This window comes from Onychomys torridus, chromosome 4, assembly GCF_903995425.1.
Source record: "Onychomys torridus chromosome 4, mOncTor1.1, whole genome shotgun sequence".
NCBI classification, from domain to species: domain Eukaryota; kingdom Metazoa; phylum Chordata; class Mammalia; order Rodentia; family Cricetidae; genus Onychomys; species Onychomys torridus.
Window position 1 is genome coordinate 13,146,929 of NC_050446.1, and position 6,020 is coordinate 13,152,948.

The window sequence follows — 6,020 nt, forward strand, 5'->3', positions numbered from 1 at the left end:
GATACTACGTCAGGGCCTGGGTCTGCAGGAAGCCTGACCTCTCCTTCTGTGAGCCTGAGGGGGCCCTGGCATAAATTTAGCTTGAGTTCTTTTCCTGAGGAAACGCTCAAAGGCTCCACAATGGGGACAGGGGTGCAGAGACGGATCTCAGTCCTTGGGGAGTCAGGGGTAAACTGAGACTAGGATGGGAGAAGAAGCTGAGGTTTCTGGGTTCTGAGGCATTAACTACCCCTTCACTCCACCTCTCCACGAGCACTTTGCCTGCGGAAATCGAACAGGGTCTCCTGGAGATGCTGCTCCCATCCCAGCTCTGGTTCTGTCACTGTAGCAGAGCGGCTAGCTACAAACAGCAAGTGTCACCTCCCAATCCCACTTTCCTAATTCCTCAAGGATGTTGACTCTGGCTGCCGTGGTGTGGCAGGTCTGTTGAGGGTGAGCACCACTAACTCTGGGCTCCTTGTAACACTGGTTCATAGCCCTGGCCAGCCCGGGGAAGAGAGCCCATGAAGGGCCAGGCTGGGGCTCAGCAGATGGTTTCCTCTTTGTAGCAAAGCAGCTTATCAAGAATGTGTTCACAAACATAGTTCACCCTTTAACGTGTAAGATTGTGTGGGCTAAGGACAATCGTAGCTTGTGTGACCAGTATCACAGTCAATTCACAGTATCACAGTACTGTCACTACCTCAGGAGAGCTCCAGTTGTCCTGCCAGGCCATCCCCAGCCCCCAGGTGACCCTCTGATGTATTGTCTGTCTCTAGGGACTGGCCCCATCGGGACAGCACTTATTGTGTCTGCCTTCTTTCCCGTTTTGTTTTGCATTTCCTCCATGTTGTAGCGTGAATCACAGCTTCTTTCTGGTGGAAACGTATTCCATTATGTGGCCAGAGCACACGGTGAGTGTCCATTTATCTATGGGCCATGCCCTCCTTTAGCTGTTTTGAACCTGGTGCTCTGGCTTTTCAGACCACAAATAACCCTTTGTGCCAGTGCATCTGGGCTGCGGGGGGGTGGGGGGCACGGGCAGTTGCCAGTCAGTATCTGATTCTCTTGAAGAGCTAGTCCCAGCTGTTTTCCATAGCACTACCCCATCTACTATCCACAGCCTCTGGCCAATTCCAGGGGATCTGGAGGAGCTAGTGAGGATGAGGCACCTGGTGGGGACAGTGCACCATTCCGTTGGTATGCCAGCCTGTACAGGGATGTAGGGGAGCTGCTGCTGCTGCTGCTGCTGCCTCCTCTGGACCAGGCACAGATCTCAACCATGCCCCCTCTCAACAACCCCTGTAATATGCTCTTGAGGCATAACACAGCATGGGTCAGCTCCCTCACCTTGCTGTAGCTATAGAGAGGAGAGGCTGGCCTGAGACCCTGGCCTGGGGCAGGCAAAGTGAACTGGGCAGTGACTGTGAGCTCCAGCATCAAGTCCACCTATAGGAGAGGTGGCCAATGGACCAAGGTAGCCCAGCACCCAAAGTCCTGGTAGGAGTGACAGTTCTGATGTGATGGGACATCAGGGCTGGGTAAGTAAGCATAATGGCCCAGGAGCTGAGGCCAGAGCCCTGGCTATATAGACTAGGAACAGGCTCTGCTGGGCCCTAGAACCAGCCTCCATCATACCTCCAAGGGCCAAATACATCAGATGTCCTTCTGCAGACCCCAAGGGAACAGATCCTAACAGGGGCCTGCTGTGGGTAAGCTGGCCTGGCCAGGACCTACCCCAAGGATGATCCCTGGAATTTTTGCCTTTGGGAATGTCTTGTTCTGTCTCTGTACTCCGGAGCGGCTGCGCCCCTGCTGATCATGTTCTCCTGATCTTGGATGGGAGGGCTAGACCTTGTGTGTGGGCAACACCAGCTCCAATCAGGCCTGTGCTCGGTGTTCCCCTAGGGCCCTGAGAACCCCAGTTCCTTTTGTAGTCTCAGTCACAACTCCACCTTTTCGAGTCCTGCTTCTTAGACTTAGGGAACGCCAAGCCCCATTCACCCAGTCTTTATATCACGTGGACATTGGTACTCTCCCAAGCCACATCATGCCAGGAGGGAGCCATGGCTGACAAAAGGCCAATGCTTTGTGTCTACAGCCAGACAGCAGTGTACACAAAACCAGATTAGAACCCAAGTCCCTGAGCCATGTGTGACTAATGCTGTGCTCTGCCCACTCCAAGCTCCTGCCCCCTATTCTAGGATTCAAGTGCTAGAATCTCAAGCCAGAAGCTTTGAGGCCAGGTCTCTTTGCTGCCTCCAGCTTGATTTCCTGGGGTCCCCCAGGGTCTTATGTCCTGCTCTTTCCCTAGTCACTTGCCCTGAGGGTGACCACATCAAGATGGCCCTGGCTCTGCCAGGCAAAAATGGAGTGCCCAGCCTTCTTAAGGCCCTGTGGCAGTCACTATGCTAAAGGAGGACCCTCCCCTCAAGCTCTAGGCCATCCCCCATGGCCCCTCCTGGACTCAGCCAGGATGTCCCCAAGCCCCTCCTCCACTATCACACTTTTCTGAGGATCACAGCTTCCTGAGCCAGCTCTGGTCTGGACAATGGCCGGAAATGCCTGGCTCAGGCTGCAGGGCCAGGCACGTGTGGTTCAGGAGCTGTAGGGGACTGGCGAGTGGGGGCTGGTGAGTGGTAGAGATGCTGGGAAGTGGGTAGAGAGAGGCTGGAGAGGTGGGCTTGGAGGGTAGGTGGGGCTAGTGAGAGTAAGTTGGTGAATGATAGGGCCTGGTGGGGGTGGAGGCTGGCGGAAAGCTGATGGGGCACTGATTAGCTGTGGGGAGGAACTAGTGATCAGTGGATTGAGGGCTATCCTGGCCCTCCCCGCTGTGCCTAGGCCATGTGTGGAAACCGCCCTGTGGAGGAGAGCAAAGTATTCAGAAGCAGGCTACTGGACTCAGAGAGGACTCCCGACTTTGTCCTGTCTTCCTCTAGGGCCTCTGTTGTGGAGTAGAAGGGCCACAGCCCCTAACCATATGGCCAGGGGTTAATTTTAAAGAAACAACATCTAGAAAGAGGGAAGAGTCCTCACCTCCAGAGCTCTGCCCACGCTACCATGTCTCAAGAAAAATGGCCACTGCTCCAGCCTCACAAGCCCCAGAAAAACTGAGCTCCAATGCAAATCCCAGGTCCCAGCCCAGCAAGGCCTCTGGAGCCACAAGCTATTTATTCCTGCCCTGTTTCTGGAGAGGGTGGGGTGGGAGACACAGTTGATTCCTTCTGGGATAAGCACCTAGCCGGTGCCTAGAAAGTGGCTGGAGAAATAAAAATTAGAATCAATTTTTGTTTGTTGATTGGGCTGTGAAGTAGTTTGGACTCTTGAGAAGACACAGCTGGATTAATGTTCACAAGCATTTAAAAAAAAAAAAAAAAAGATGCCACCAAATCTGGCATTTGTGGGGCTGTCATGCCAGTCACACACACCTTGGTGACAGACAGGAGGTCCTGAGGGCTGAAAGGCCAGCAAGCTCCATCCCAGGCCACCCCCTGCCCACCAACCCCCAGTCTCTAAGGGGTGATAGGAGCCCAGGCTGCAGATCAGCCTCACTGAGATTTTTTTTAAAGAGGCTTTATGCTTCTGGTCTGTTTTAGGTTCACAGCAGAACTGACCAAATGGAAAGAGCTCTGTGTGTCTGCCCCTCACCCAAGGAACTCAGCCATCACAATGCAGAACCTGCCTTGTGCTTGAGAATTGCCTAGGTGCTGGACATTCTTGGGGTTTGGACAGGTGTGATGATATATGTCCACTCAAGGGTACCAGGCAGAGAGGTTCCCTGCCCCAAGAACACAACCAGCAGGTTCCAGCATTGGGCAGTTAGGTTTGGGGAACCCACAACCGTGGACCTATTGTGGAACATTTTTCTGTTCCACCGAAGCACCCTCATGCCCCACCCAATCCTTAGGAAACCTCTGAAACATCTCCACTACTCCCTGGACCTTCACGTCCCCGAGTTGCTTAACAAAGGCTCCTTTGAAATGGTGCGTGCCACAAGTGTGTCCACGGTTTGCTCCCTTTTACTTCTGAATGGCAATTCATGGCTCGAGGGGGCCGCTCTTTTCCAAAAACACATATGAAAAAGAAGAGCCTTGTGGTTAGGGGTGTGACTCAGTTGGTAGAGTGCTTGCCTAGTGAGCTTGAAACCCTGGCTTCCATCTCTAGTTCTGCAGAACAACATTCTGTAATCCCAGCACTTGGGAGGGGGCGAGAGGATGAGGAAGTTAAAAGGACTCAGCAACTCCAACCCCAGTTAGCCTCCAAAAAGATTGGAAGTGGGTTGGGGATTTAGCTCAGTGGTAGAGGCCCTGGGTTCGATCCTCAGCTAAAAAAAAAAAAAAAAAGGTTGGAAGTGGATTCCCACATCTACATGGTCTGGACTAGCATTTCCAAGAGCCAGAAGGGGGACTCCCAGACAGAAGATAAGCAGCATGTAACAGAATCAGAACCAAGTACTGTTATTCCAGCTGGGTGCCTCAGCACAGAGCTTGTAGAACATGCACGAAGCCCTAGCTTCCATCCCCCAGAATACAAGCAAATAAAAATAAAGGAACAGCCCCGGTGTAGCAGCACACGCCTTTAATTCCAGCATTTGGAAAGCAGAGGCAGGTGGATCTCTGTGAGTTTGAGTCCAGCCTGTTCTACATAGCCAGTTCTGGGCCAGCCAGAGCTACATAGTGAGGACTTGGTCTCAAAAAAAAAAAAAAAAAAAAAAGAAAAGAAAATAAAGGAACAGAGTTCTGGTATATGCTCTAGTGTGGAGGAACAGGGGAGGACACTGGTGGTGTAGGGCATACACTAGATGGTTCCATGTGCCTGAAGTGTGGGAAACATACAAAGCTTCTCAGCAGTGCCAGGAGTTGGGCATTGGGGATGGCTGCTAATGGGGAATGCTTCAGCTTGAGGGAAGAAAAGGTTTGGGAATGAGTGGTTATAATGACCACATTGTGAGTGCATTTATTCTACTGAAAGACACTTAAAGATGGGGGGAAAGTCTGGAAGGAGTGTGGGGCTCCTCTAAACATCAAAGCCAGAGTACTGTAAGGTCAGCAGCCCCCTTACAGGGTGTGGGAAAGAACATGAGGTCAGCTGTCAGCCCGACTGTCCACCCATGATGATGGTGAGGACACGCACTTGCGTTGGAGCACCGCCCAGAAGAGAGAGATCCTGTCATTCACACCACCAGAATGAACCAGGCAGAGGAGGCAGTTCCGTGACCTTGCTCACGCAGAGCCCGAAAGAAGTAGAACTCCCACAGTGACTGACTGCAGAAGCCACAGTGGTCACTCAGCAACCACCCAGTCACGTAGTGACCACAGGATGACCGTGCAGCAATTACACAGTGACCACACAGTGACCACACAGTGACCACAAGGACTGTGTAGTGATCACATGATGATCTCAATGTCTATGCAATGACCACTCAATGACCATAGTGACCACATACTGACAGTAACCATGTTGTCACCACGGTGACCCTGCAATGAATGACCACATAGTCCAGTGATCATGTAGTGACCTACATTGGTGATCCCATTACCACCCAAAGACCAGGTGAGACCACACAATGACCACCAAGCGACCATATTGACTGTACAGTGGCCGCACAATAACCACCAAGTGAACACAGGAGCCACACAATGACTACAGGCAATGACCACACAGTGACTACATAATGACCACCACCACCACGCAACAACCACACAATGACCACCACATAAATGATCATGTTCCAACAACACAGACTGCCAAGTGACTATAGTTAACACTAACAGCCATAGTGACCATGCAGTGACCACACAATGACTACAATGACCATGTAATGACTCCTAGTGACCTCCCATTGAACACAGTGACCCACTGCATGCATGATCACTGTAGTTACTGGTCACTGCATGGAGACTGTGGGTTCACTATGTGTTCCTTGTGGTCACTGTATCACTGATGTCAACAATATGGCCACTGTAGCCAATGTGGTCATGCGCAGCCTCTCTGAGTTCCATCCGCTGAGTATCCATTGAGTGGTCACTAGTGGCAACTAG